The sequence below is a fragment of the Canis lupus genome, chromosome 16, assembly GCF_003254725.2.
Source record: "Canis lupus dingo isolate Sandy chromosome 16, ASM325472v2, whole genome shotgun sequence".
Classification (NCBI taxonomy): domain Eukaryota; kingdom Metazoa; phylum Chordata; class Mammalia; order Carnivora; family Canidae; genus Canis; species Canis lupus.
The window spans coordinates 56,183,275-56,198,482 of record NC_064258.1 but is presented as its reverse complement, the minus strand read 5'-3'; the positions used below and the strand labels follow the sequence as shown (position 1 = coordinate 56,198,482).

General features: G+C 37.2%; 1 long non-coding RNA gene across 1 annotated transcript in view; it reads left to right on the top strand.

The window, feature by feature from the left end:
• LOC112659168 (uncharacterized) overlaps positions 1 to 14,648 on the top strand; it is a 54,051-nt gene extending 39,403 nt beyond the window's left edge. Inside the window, exons 4-5 of the long non-coding RNA XR_003136242.3 lie at positions 12,987 to 13,129; positions 13,893 to 14,648. This is a non-coding gene — a long non-coding RNA (uncharacterized LOC112659168). The remainder of the gene's footprint in view (positions 1 to 12,986; positions 13,130 to 13,892) is intronic.
• Positions 14,649 to 15,208: the final 560 nt, after the last annotated feature.

Genomic DNA, 15,208 nt, shown 5'->3' with positions numbered 1-15,208 from the left:
GAAAACTTCTGTAATCTGGGGAAAGATAAAGACATAAAGGTCTGGGAGACTTCTAGGAGAGATAAATGAATAGGAAACAACTAAGTTCACTTCATCCCATGGATACAACTATATAACATCCACATTCTGGCTGTAAATAACCCAGAAAATTACCTGCAGACTGAAGAACAGAATCTCCACAGCTAAATGTAAAGAAGGGACCACATTGAAGAGGCTAGGAAGGGCAGGGACATGGTTGGAAGCTAAATGGACCCATGGGACAGTTTACAGGAAGGAGAAATGCCATGGGCACATGAAAATGAGAGGACCAGGCCCTCACACCAAGCACCCCAGACATTAGCCTTCCTGAAAACCAAAGGGACATGATTCTTTGAGCTCTTCAAGTCCACAGGGCTTACCACCTGGAACTTTAAAAATCAGAAGGCCCAATGGGAATCAATAGGAAACCAAGTCCCTGCCCCTAAAGAGACAACACAACAAAGAGCTCCATGAAGTTACCTGCATAAAAGCAGTGGTTGAAAAATGCCTACAGTATATGGGAAGATTTGTTGACTAATCTCAGAACATGTGCTGAAGGGCAGGGATCACTGGGAGACCTCCTGGGATAAAGGAGTGGACAGCACCATTTCCCTCTCCTGTCACCCAGCAGAGACATGGGAAACCTGCAGGGACCAGCACAGTGCCAACACTGACTAACTGCTAATGGTTCACTTTGCCCTGCATTCTTCTGTGGACACAACTACTCTGGCCAGGCCTCTAGCTCCAGGTCCCCTCCCACAGCAGACCCATGCAAACATTTCTACCACCCTGTACCCCACTCTGGTGTTCTGCAAACATGCCCCTCTAATATGTTCTTGTCTGGAGCCCTTCCAAAGAGGTGTCACAAGACTAGCACTGTGCAAGCAGCCCTGACAGAGACTTGTGCCACTCCAAAGGGACTCCTGTCCCAAGGATAAGGGAAGATAATCACATATACATACCACCCACACAGCAGCAGGCAAGGGGAGAGAGTTGGTCTAATTATATTCTTCACTAACCAATGAAAGCTTCTCAGGGGACAACACAGGTAAAGTACCCTGCAGTTTGGTGCTATTCCATCTCTGTCAAATGCCTGGTCTGACTCAACTCAAGCCCATGGTGGCCCTAGACTGACCCACTAACACAATATAGGCACCAAACCCTGTCCACCAAACACAAAGAGAGCCACTGCAGAAAACTGGGATGAAGGGAAAAGTGGCCCAACCATAACAGTAGGGCAAGTGCAAACCCCATAAGAACACCTCTGAAGCACCAGGTTGTGGTGAACAGGGGACACTGCATTACAGGACACTATAGGACTTCTTCATAAAACCACTACCTTCAAGAGAAGGAGACATAGGTGATTTTCCTAACACATAGAAACAGACACAGAGTTATACAAAGTGAGGAGACCAAGGAATATTTCCCAAATGAAGGAACAGAAATTTACAGAAAGAGGGCTAAACAAAACAGAGATAAGTAAAATGCATGATAGAGAATTTGAAATAATGGTCATAAATATACTCACTGGACTTGAGAAAAGAATGGAGGGCCCCAGTGAGATCTTCAGCAAAGAGAGAACATAAAAAAGAACCAGAGATAAATAACTGAAATTGAAAACACACTACATGGAATTAATAGTAGACTATAGAAAGGATCAGGGACCTGGAAGACAGAGTAATAGAAAGCAATCAATCTGAATAGTAGAAAGAAAAAAAATACGTTAAAAAATTAAAATAGGGCAGCCCGGGTGGTTCAGCGGTTTAGTGCCACCTTCAGCCCAGGTCCTGATCCTGGAGATCTGGGATCAAGTCCCACGTCGGGCTCCCTGCATGGAGCCTGCTTCTCCCTCTGCTTGTGTCTCTGCCCTCCCCCCTCTTTCTCTGTCTCTCATAAATAAATAAAATCTTTAAAAAATAAATAAAATAAAACAAATAATTAAAATAGAGGAAACTCAGCAACACCACCGAGTATAGTAGAATATGCATAATAGGTATCCTAGAAAGAGAAGAGGGAAAAGGGAGCATAAAAGTTTATTTTAAGAAATAATAGCTGAATACTTCCCAAATCTGGAGAAGGAAACAGAAATCCATATCCAGGGGGCACAGAAAGCCCCAAACTCATTCCCAGAAAGTTCACACCAAGACACAGTCATTAAAATAGCAAAAAGTAGTGACAAAGAAAAATTTTAAAACAGCAAAGGAAAGCAGTTACATACAAGGGAAACCCCATAAGATGATCAGCTGATTTCTCAACAGAAACTGCAGGCAAGAGAAGATATCTTGAAATTATTTCAATTATATTGAAAGTGCTGAAAGATAAAAAAAACCTGCAGCAAAGAATATTCTATCCAGCAAGGCTATCATGCAGAATAGAAAGAGAGATAGTTTCCCAGGTAACAAAAGTTAAAGGATTTCATGACCACTAAGACAGCACTATGATATATGTTAAAGGGTACCCTTTGAGCAGAAAGGAAAGATCATTAGCAGGAATAAGAAAAGTAGGAAGCACAGAAAAAGTAAGATTGAGTATATCTATAAAAATCCGTCAAGGGATTCACAAAATAAAAGGATGTAAAATATGAAACAAGATACCTAAACATTGTGGGGAAGGGAGTAAAGAAGGGGTTCAAACTTAAGCCACCATCAATTCAATATAGACTGCTATATGCATAAGATATTACTTACAAACCTAATGGTAACCACAAATCAAAAACTGGTAGTAGATATGCAAAAAGTAAAGAGAAAGGAACCCAAGTACACCATTAAAGAAAGCCAGCAAATCATGAAAGAGAGCAAGGGAAGAAAGTAACAGAGAAGAACTAAAACAAAACAAAAAACCTTGAAACAAGTAAAGTGGCAGTAACTACATATCAAAAATTACTTTGACTGTAAATGGACTAAATGCTCCAATCCAAAAACATAGGGTGGTGAATGGATAAAAAAGACTCATTTATGCTGTCTACAAGAAACTTATTTCAGACTTGAAGACACATGCAGATTCAGAGTGAAGGGATGGAAAAGTATTTATCATGCAAATGGAAGTTAAAAGTAAGTCAGGGTAGCAATACTTATATGGGATAAAATAGACTTTAAAACAAAGACTGTAATAAGAGACAAGGACACTACATAATCAAAAAAAAGGATAAGCCAACAAGAAGATATAGAAATTGTAAATACTTATGCATCCAACACGGAAGCATCCAAATACATACAGCAGCTCAAAATAAATATAAAAATATTCAAGAGTAATACACTGATAGTAGGGGATTTAGAACCCCACTTGCATCAATGGGTAGATAATCCAAAAAGAAAAAGAAGAAACAGTGGCTTGGGATGACACATTATAAACAGACTTGTTTATAATATCCCATCCTAAAGCAGAACACACATTATTTTCAAGTGCACATTATTCTTTAGAAGAGATATTCTTTAGAAGAATATTCTTTAGAAGAGATCACTTAATCAGCCATAAAACAGTCACAATAAATTTAGAAAGAATTAAGTCATATCATGTATCTTTTCTGACAACAACACTGAAACTAGAAATCAACCTGGAAAGAACACAAATACATAAAGTTTAAATAACATGGTGCTAAACAATGAATGGGTCAATCAAGAAATCAGAGGAAATCCAAAAATACACAGACAATTGAAAATGAAAACACAAAGGTCAAAAATCTTTTAGATGCAGCAAAAGTGGTGTAATATGAAAGATTATAGCAATATAGACCTACATTAAAGGCAAGAAAAATCTCAAGTAAACAACTTAACCTTGCACCTAAAGGAGTTTGAAAAAAGAACAAAACCCCAAAACAACAAAAGGAAGGAAATAATAAAGATCAGATCAGCAATAAATCAAAGAGAAACTAAAAAGAAAAAACAGCCATCCAAACAAAGCAGATCAATTACACCAGGAGTTAGTTCTTTGAAAAGATCAACAATACTTTAAAACTTTAGCCTGACTCATAAGAAAAAAAGCAAGTAAGCAAAAATGAGGACACACACACACACAAATCAGAAATGAAAAGATCAATACCACAGATATAGATTATGAAAAGAATGTTATGAAATTTGACAACATAGAAGAAATGGATAAATTCTTAGAAATATAATCTCTCAAAACTGAATCAGGAAGAAATAGAAAATTTGAACAGACTGATTGCCAGCAATGAAATTGAATTAGTAATCAAAACAACAACAACAACAAAAACCAACAACGACAACAAAAAAATAACTCCCAACAGACTAAAGTACAGGACCAGACAGCTTCACAAAAGAATTCTATCAAATATTTAAAGAAGATTTAATACTTTTTTTGCGGACTATTGCAATAACTAGAAGAGGAAGGAAAGCTTTCAATTCATCCTATGAGACCAGCATTACCTCATACTACAACCAGAAAAAGACAATACAAAAAACGAGAACCACAGGTCAGTATCTCTGATGAACATAGACACAAAAATCCTCAACAAAACAGTACCAAACCATTTCCAACAATACATTAAAAAACAAAACAAAACAAAACAAAACAAAAAACATTCACCCTAATCAGATAGGATTTATTCCTGGGATGCTAGGATAGTTCACTATCTCCAAGTCAATCAATATGATACAACAAGGTAAGGAATATGATTATTTTAAATAGATGCAAAAAAAGCACTTAAAGTACAACATCCACTCATGATTAAAAAAAAAAAACCCTCAACAAAAGTAGATTTAGAGGGAACATACTTAACATAAGAGCATATGTGAAAAAAACCCACAACTAAGATCATCCTGAATGGTCAAAAACTCAGCAATTTCCCAAAGATCAAGAACCTTAGGAGCATGTCCATTCTCACTGCTTTTATTCAACATAGTACTGGAAGTCCTAGCTCAGCAATCAGACAACAAAAAGAAATTAAAGCATCCCAATAAGGAAGAAGTAAAACTTGTTCATTATTTGCAGATGATGCAATATTATATATAGAAAATCCTAAAGACTCCAGCAAAAAAAAAAAACTATTAGACTTGATAAATGAATTCGTAAGGTTACAGGATACAAAATCGATATACAGAAATCTGTTGCATTTCTGTACACTAATAATGAAGCAGCATAAAGTGAAATTGAGAAAATAATCTCTTTTGCAGTAGCACCAAAGAGAATAAAATGTCTAGGAATAAATATAACCAAAGAGGCAAAAGACCTGTACCCTGAAAGCTATAAAACTACTGGCGAAAAAAATTGAAGATGACACAAAGAAATGGAAAGGCATTCTATGCTCATTGATTAGAAGAATATTGTTAAAATGTCCATACTACACAAAACAGTCTACACATTTCATGAAATCCCTATCAAAATACCAACAGCGCTTTTCACAGACTTAGAACAAATAATCCTAAAATGCGTGTGGAACCACAAAAGACCTTGAACAGCCAAAGCAATCTTGAAAAAGAACACATCTGGAGGTTTCACAATTCCAGATTTCAAGATATACTGCATAGCTGTAGTAATCAAAACACTATAGCACTGGCACAAAAACAGACATATGGATCCATGGAACAGAATACAGAGCCCAGAAATAAACCCACAATTATATATGGTCAATTAATCGTTGACAAAAGAGGAAAGAATATGCAATGGGAAAAAGTCTCTTAACAAACGGTGTTGGGAAAAATAGACAACTACATGCAAAAGAATGGAACCGGACCACTTTCTCACATCACACACAAAAACAAACTCAAAATGGATGAAAGATCCTAATGTGAGACCTGAAACCATAAAACTCCTAGAAGAGAGCCCAGGCAGTAATTTTTCTGACATAGGTCACAGTAACATTTTTCTAGATAGGTCTCCTGAAGCAAGGGAAGCAAAAACAAAAATAATTTTTATTTCTGCAGAATGCCCCTTGCAATATGCCAGTTTATTGTTGGATACAACATTCTTCATTGGTAAGAGTCCTATGAATAAAATAAATATGAAGATAAAGCTTTATCCCTTACTGTTATGAATATATCATAGCTATAACTAATCTCCATAGAGAAAGGTATTAAAACAATGTTTTATTAAGTGTTTATCTTCAACACCAGATACCCATCTAAATTTGTAATTACTATTTATAAATGAAAGAAATTATAAATTACTTTCAAATACTCTCCAGAATACGCTTTTAAGTATTTCAGTGAAGTAACTTCTTGAGTATTGTTTTAATCACTACAAAACACTGACAACTGTGAGTCTCCATGAGCCTGTGGTACCAATAAGAACCCGTAGGTTTGTATCAAATAAAGGTATATTCACTAAGGACCTGGTAAACAAAATTAAAAATGTCAATTTAAGTTAATAAAAATCTCTCAGCATGGAAAAAATTTCAATTTCTAATGAAAAAAAACAAAAAAACAAAAACCACACATTAGACCAGCTGAACTTTATACAGAAGATTCCATCCAAAAACTACACAATAAATATTCTTTTCAAGTGCACATGAAATATTCTCCAGAATAGATCATGTATTAGGTCACAAAGCAAGTATCAATAAATTTAAGAAGACTGAAATAATATCAATTTTTTTTCTGACCACAGTGGGGTAAAGCTAGAAATTAATTACAAGAAGAAAATGGAAAAAGATGTGGAGATTTAACATGTTACCTAACAGTCAATGTGCACATGAAAAAACCAAAGAGGATATAAAAAACTACCTTGAGACAATGAAAATGGAAACACAATGTTCCAGAATCTTTAAGAAGCAGTAAAAGCAGTTTTAGGAGGGAATTTCAGAGCAATGCAACATACTTCATGGAACAAGAAAAACACTTAAAAAAAAAATTCTAACTCTACCATAAAGGAAATTAAAAAAAAATAATAAATTCCTAAGTTAGTAGGAAAAAAAAGAAAATAATAGAGATCAGAGGCAGAAATAAATGGAAGAAACACTGAATATGTAAAAATTAAGAACTTGTTTTTTTGTGAAGGTAAACAAAAGCCACAAACCTTTAGCCAGATTCACAAAGGAAAAAAAAAAGCACAAATTTAGAAATTAGAATCTGTACACGGAAATACAATAAGAAAATACTACATACATTATAAGCCAGCAAATTAGAAAACCTAAAAGAAAGAGATAAGTCTCTATAAATATAATCTTATGTTTCTAACTCATGAAGAAATTGAAAATCAGAATAGAATAATTACTAGTAATGAAATTGAGTCAGTAATAAAAAAAATTTCCTGTAAGAAAATCGATAATTAGCTTTACAAGCAAATTCTACTTAACATTTCAAGAACAGTTCATACTTACCCTCTTTGAATTATTCCAAATAATTAAAGAGATAAGAATATTTCCAAACTCATCACAGGAGGTTAACATTTCCTGATACCAAAACCAAATATGATAAAGCTCTCAACAGACTGAGTATAGAGGAATAGATCTCAACTAATAAAAGCCACATATAACAAGCCCATTGCTAACAGTACACGCAATAGTCAGAAGCTGAAAGCTTTTCTGGTAATTCCAGGAAGAAGACAAGAATGCACCCTCTCACCACTTCTAGTCAACATAGTACTGGGAGTCCTAGTCCTAGTCCTAGTCCTAGTCCTAGCCATGTCACCATGGCATCATTGACATGATGCTATAGACACCCTGAAGGACTCCACTAAAAAGCTTTTAGTGTAAATGAATTCAACAAAATTGTAGGATTCAGAATATATGGAAATCAGTTGTTTCTATACATTAGTAACTATCAGAAAGAGAAATAAGAAAATACCTCATTTACAAATGCATCAAAAAGAATAAAATACCTGGGAATAAATTTAACCAAATAGGTAGAAGACCTGTACATTGATAATTCTAAGACATTAATTAAAGAAATTGAAAAAAACACAAATAGTAAAATATTGTATGTTCAGGGATTGGATGAATACAATTAAAATGACCATACTATGCAAAGCAATGTATAGATTCAATGCAATCTATCAAAATACTAAAGCCATTTTTTTTTTTTTTACAGAACTAGAATAAACATGAAATGTGTATGGGTCAAAAGACCCTGAATAGCCAAAGCTCTCTAGAGAAAGAACAAAGCTGGAATCAGGGCAGGTGATACCTCCAAACTATACTAAAAATCTACAGGAATTAAAGCAGTATGATGCTGGTGCAAATACAGACACATAAATCAAACACTAGTAAACCCATCCTTATCTGGTCCGTTAACTTATGATAAAGGAGTCAAGAACATACAATGGGGAGGTGCACCTGGGTGGGTCAGTCAGTGAAGGGTCTCTCTTGGGCTCAGGTCATGATCCTGGGGTCCTGGGATGGAGCCCCGTAGGAGTCTGCTTCTCTCTCCCTTTGTGTGCTCTGGGTCACTCTCTCAGATAGGCAAATAAATCTTAAAAAAAAAAAAAAAAAAAGAACAAACAATGGGGAAAAGACAGTCTCTTTAGTAAATGGTGTTGGGAAAACTGGAAATATACTTGCAAAAGCAAGAGACTAGATCACTTTCTTCCATCACACACAAGAATAAACTCAATATGGCTGAAAGACCTAAATGTGTGTGTCCATTGACAGATGAATGGATAAGAAGATGTGATACGTATATACATATAAAGACACACATAAACACAGAATGAAATATCACTTAGCCATAAAAAATTATGTCTTGATATTTACAACGTGGGTGGACCTAGAGGATATTGTGCTAAGTGAAGCAAGTCACAGAAGACAAATTCCACATATAAGTCAAATAATACGGTATCCGAGAAAACAAGAACAGACTCATAGATATGGAAAAAAAAAAACTGGTGGTTGGCAGAGGGGAAGGGAGTGAGGAGGTAGTGGAGGAAATAGGTGAAGGTGAATAAGATGTACAAACATCCAACTGTAAAATAAATAATTGGGAATGTCACATACGCTAAAGGAATATAGTTAACAATCCTGTTATAACTGTGTGGTGACAGATGGTAACTAGACCTGTTGATCATTTCATAATGTATAGAAATATTGAATCGATAAGTTTTACACCTAAAATATTGGTATATCAATTATAATTCATACAAAGTGCTTTATCCAAAACACAAACGACAAGCACCTCAGCATTTCTAGAGCAGCCCGGGAACAATTTTACATGGTCCTAAACCACACAACTTGTTTACTATGAGGCTGTTCTTGGAGTTTTAGTCATGGTTTCTAAATATTGCCACCAGGCACACCTGGGCCTTCCAATGACTACGGCCAAGAGAGCAGTGTGCCTCCTAGTTCTCCCATCACCCTCCTAAGTGATTTCACTTATAGGCATTCTCCACAGTTAGAGTTTATTAAACTGGAATAAAGTAGGTCATTGGTACCTGCTTTCACTCTGTCATTTATTTCTAAGGCTAACTTGATTTTGGTGGATTTAGCTTTTTCCTTAATACCCCTTTGAAATTCTGAAATGCAAATAAAGGCAAGTTACTTATGCAGTAAATCAACATAAAAGCACGTAGACAGTGATCTCCTACCCTTTTGCTCGTCAGTAGAGGATACTAGCTAATCTGAGACCCTTTAACAATGGCTTTCAAAATTAGTAGGGAAGAAAGTGTAATTGCTGAGACTTGGTAAACTTGTACCTTCATACAGTATAAATTGGTACAACAGTTTTGAAGGTGATTGGTCAATAAATATGGAATAATGAGAACATCCATATGCACAATCCTAGTATTTATCTGAAATTTCCTTTTTTTAAAAAAGGAAAATGATTGTAAGGTGTTTCTATTTTTAACTTTTTGAGGAAACTCTATACTGTTTTCCAGAGCAGTTGCACCAGTTTGCATTCCCACCAACAGTGCAAGAGGGTTCCCCTTTATCCACATCTTCACCAACACCTAGTTTCTTCTGTTGTTGATTTTAATTATTCTGACTGGTGTGAGGTGGATCTCACTGTAGTTTTGATTTGCATTTCCCCAATGCTGAATGATATTGAGCATTTCTTTATATGCCTGTTGGCCATTTGTAAGTCTTCTCTGGAGAAACATCTGTGCCTTCTATACATTTTTTTAGTGGATAATTTGTTTTTTGGGTGTTGAGTTTCGTAAGTTCTTTGTATATTTTGGATACTACCCTATGATCCAGCAATTGCACTACTAGACATCTACCCAAAGAACACAGAAATACTAATTCAAGTGGATACATGTACCCCAATGTTTATAGCACCATTATATACAACAGCCAAATTATGGAAATAGCCCAAGTGTCCATCAACTGATGAACGGATAAAGAAGACATTGTGTATATAGATAGCAAGGGATATTAGCCACAAAAAGAATGAAATCTTGGCATTTGCAATGACATGGATAGAGTTAGAGAGTATTATGCTAAGCAAAGTAAGTCAGAGAAAGACAAATACTCTATGATTTCATTCATATGTGGAATTTAAGAAACAAAACAAATGAGCATAGAAAAGAGAAGGGGGGGCAAATCAAGAGACAGACCCTTACCTAGAGATAACTAATGGTTACCAGATGGGAGGTGAGTGGGGGCAATGGGTGAAGTAGGTGATGGGGTTACGGAGGACACTTGCGATTAGCACAGGATGTTGTATGAAAGTGTTGAATCACTATATTTTACACCTGAAACTAATATTACACTGTTAACTAATTTGCATTTAAGTAAAAAGTTTTAAGATTTTATTTATTTGTTCATGAGAGACCTAGAGAGAGAGAGAGAGAGAGAGAGAGAGAGAGAGAGACAGGCAGAGGGAGAAGCAGGCTCCACACAGGGAGCCCAAAGTGGGACTCGATCCCGGGTCTCCAGGATCACGCCCTGGGTTGAAGGCGGCGCTAAACCACTGAGCCACCCGAGCTGCTCTAAAAAGTTTTTTAAAAAGGAAAATGAAAAAAATATAAAATAAAATAAAATAAAATAAAATAAAATAAAATAAAAATAAAATAAAAAGGAAAATGAAAAAAATAAAAAATAAAAATAAAAATAAAAAGGAAAATGACATGTACCTAAAGATGTACATTGCATCATTATATCGAAAACAAACAACCAAATGTCAAACAATATGGAAATTTATTGTTATTAAACATCAGTGTGGTGAAATGTCAAACAGCCATTATAAATTACAATTATGAAGACTAATACAGGAAATATGATACAAAGTAAAAAACACCAAAATTGTATTTATATTGTAATCAGAACCATGCAAAATTGTGTATGTATCACAAGAATATAGGAGGGTAAGAGACATAATTTGTGGGTTAGCTGGACCATGATTAATTTATTTAATTTTTGTTGGTGTCACCATGTTTGTTTAGTGATGTTGCTAATTGTTTTGAAAAGAAAAAGAATCAGGCACCTACCCATTTAAAAGCAATTGCACTCAAAGCCTTATGCGCATGGCAGTTTGCATGTTGAATTCTGGCTACCTCCTGTTTCTCTGCCTACATCTTAGTCCAAATTACTTTGGTCAAGTCAAACACTCAAATCTTGAATTTCCTTATCTTAAAATGGGGGTATTAACACCTACTCAGAAACCCGAATAAGGGAGTCCAGTTGTTCAGATCATAAAGCTGTTTGCAAACTGAAGATGAAGAAACAGTCAAGCTCTTATTATCTCTGCCACCTTCCCTCCAACTTCATCATTCTTAACCTTCTTCACATCTTCATCCTTTTCTTTAAGGTTTTATTTATTTATTCATGAGAGACACAGAGAGGCAGAGACACAGGCAGAGGGAGAAGCAGGTTCCCTGCAGGGAGCCTGATGCAGGACCTGATCCAATGACCACAGGGTCACGACTTGAGCCAAAGGCAGACGCTTAACCACTGAGCCACCCGGGTGCCCCCATTCTTTACTTTTCTATATCCAACTCAATTATTTTGCCTGCTCTTCTACCTCGTTTTTCCCTTCCTCTCTGGAGGTCAGATAGGAGTTTCATAAGCCTCAAATTCAGTGTGGGCAGGGCTGCAGTCCTCCATGGAAGCTCCAGGGGCGACCTCTTTGTCTTGCCTTTTCCAGCTTTTAGAGGCACCTGCCTTCCTTGGCTGGTGGACACTTCCTCCATCTGCAAAACCAGCAGCACTGTGGAGGTAGTATCACAGTGCCCTCCTCTTCCCTAATTCATGACCTGGCGATGTTGATCACCTTGAACTCACCCAGAAGATTCAGGATGATCCCTTTAACACCAGCCCATTGTTATCTTATCTGCAACCTTAGTTTCCCCTTGCCAATATAGTCACAAGCTGGAGGCCATTCTTCTACCTACCTCCCTGCCCCTTTTCTCCATGTGTGAGACCTATAGTAGATTTACTAGTCTCCTACCTCAGTAGTATTCAGCTGTGAGGCCTTAGACAAGGCATTCGTCTTCTCCCCAGAGCTGTAGTTTCTTTGATTGGTAATATTAAAGAAAAACACACACACACACACACATACACACATACTCATGACCCTTGCTAAAGCACAGGCACAGTAAGGCTGGCTTTACTCAAGGGGGTTGTAATAATAGTTGTGGGAGCCACCGCAATGAGATCCTGCAGTAGGATGGAGAGAGGAGGCTCATCTACAAACAGAGCATGAGAAATGGGAATTCATAGCCAAGGAGCAGGGTGGGGCCACTAGATCAGGTAAGAGTTTCCAGCTAAACTGACCTAAAAAGATGCTTGCAGGCCAGGTGGTAGGACCTCATCCTGAGGGATGGTGGGGGATGAGAAATGCTAAGAGATAGAAAGGATGATCATATATCAAGAGTGGAGGTTTCTTATTAACTGACTTAGCAGGGTTCTTGCTAAAATTGGACTTTAAAGGAGGTCCACAGATGGGCCTACAAGAAAATTCAGGAATCTGACTTGGGTTTGGTTCAGCAAAGAATCTTCTCCAAATAACTCAAATAACAATATATAGAAAACTATTTTACTTACAATTATCACATTTAGCAATTATTTAATGATCAAAATGGGAAGTGGAAATATATATATATATTTTTTAAAGATTTATTTATTTATTCATGAGACAGAGAGAGAGAGAGAGAGAGAGAGAGGCAGAGGGAGAAGCAGTCTCCATGCAGGGAGCCCGATGTGGGACTCGATTCTGAGACTCCAGGATCACGCCCTGGGCTGAAGGCAGCGCTGAACCACTGAGCCACCTGAGCTGCCCAAAATGTATGTATTTTAAAGGGATCTATGATTGTAATTCAAATGTTATGTTCCTTGTTCTCAATTTACTTCATCTTTCTCTTAAAGTCTAAACAAGGATAATTTTCTACTTCCTTTTATTTTGAAGTACGACACTGTCACATAAAATATTTTATACATTTTAAAAGCCTAAGTTAGTATATGTACATTTTATTGATTTTGTTGGAAGATATTTAAGCTAGTTTCTAATTGTTCATGACTGATTCTTTTATTAAATATAACTGTTTCAAAATACTCACCAAGCCCTTAAACCTATAAATTCTATTCTCTGTGCCGGCAAAATAAGATCTACTTTTATCCTCACAATATTTCCACTGTTAACTAAAATGATAATCAAAATAATTGAACTGGAGCTAAATAAAGAACATGCAGATTGTTTAGGCTAGCCTAGTATTTTGTTCAGCATGCATTCCCAATTCAGGCATTAATATTTTCCCAAAGCTTTGTAGCCTTTCAAGTTCTAAGCTCCACCTAGAACTGTGGCCCTGCTAATACCTTTGGTAATCTGGCTTCATTTTTTTAAGTGCTCGGATTCACAGCTTATCTATGGGGGAAAAATAGTTTTCTATCTGTAATAATCCAGAGATATACTGAAAAAGTTTAATTTAGTATTCCCTCCTGCAAGTTGGCAGATGCAATCTTAGCTAAACCTAAGGAGAGAGAAATTGTCAGGGGGAAACCCAACCTGGCGATCACCCAACTGCCTGTCCCTCCATCTATCTGTCAACAGGAACGCAGGAAGGAGGCACGTTAGCAGTTCTATCAGGTGGCGGCCACCAGAGAGGGCAGGAGAAGGCGGGAAAAGAAGTTGCCGCCAAACCTCAAAGCTTGGCATGAAGAGCCAGCTGTCAGCCAGTTAATGTGCTCAGCTAGCAGCAAGAAACCCAATCATTAAGTTATTGGGGATTGGTCAGAGAAAAGAGAAAGACTCTTTGTCCTAAGTGTGCCGAGCTGCTGATGGCTATGACTCATGATCCCGCAAGATTTGTTCCAAAAACAGAAATGGGGACATTGTGTGGGGATAGGGCCCATAGCACGGTAGGAGGTAGAAGGCTTAAGCTAGACTTCATTTCAGAGTGGTGATGAAAGAATGTCACCTCCTTTTTGTGGCAGCAGAGCCCAGCAAAGACGGAAGAGACAACCCTCCCACGCGGTTAGGAACTAACAGAGGAATTTGGTTATTTTGAACTTTTTGGCATTTTGCTTTTCTTGAGCAATTCCCACCCTACTCCTCTTTAGGATTTATTGGACTCCAGGCCACCTTATGATACACCCTTTGATCCTGAATCAGATTTTAAAGCCTAAGGTATCTATGCTCCAGAGGTTAAGGGCTCACTTCCTGCACAAAAGGAACAAAGAGATTGGATAAAACGACATTTTAATCCTTAATAGTGATGTACTCAAGTGAAGTTAGCTTGTCACCAGCAGCCAAGGGATCATATTTTAAAGACATGGGAATCTTTTCCATACATCATTCAGGGCAAGAATATGGCAGCTTCATCTTTTTTTTTTTTTAAAAAGATTCTTTTTATTTATTTTAGAGAGAAGGAGAGTCAGTGAGCGGGGTGGGAAGAGGGGCAGAAGGAGAAAGGGGAAGAGAGTCCCCTCCTCTCTGAGTGCAGAGCCCAACTCTGGGCTCAATCTCATGACCCTGAGATCACAACATGAGCTGAAACCAAGAGTTGGACACTTAACCAACTCCATCATCCAGGCATCACATCAGTTTCATCTTCTTATCAGCTGTCTATACCTGCTCTTCCCACTTTGACTTCAGTGTTTGTGGTCCTTTTTCCAACTCATATTCACCTTCTAGTACGTATCTGAGGCTTATTCACACCAAACATAAATAGCCCAAATTCACAAGATGTGTATTGAGCACCCATCCTACATCAGGTATAGATCTATACCTGGGGCTCCAGGGACCAGAAATGACTAAGATAGGGCAGCTGCCCTCAAAGCTGACAGTGTTGAAGGGGGCCATTGATGGAAAACAGCTTATAATACAGTGTAATAAGCTCACAGAGACCAGGGAAACAGGCAACTGTA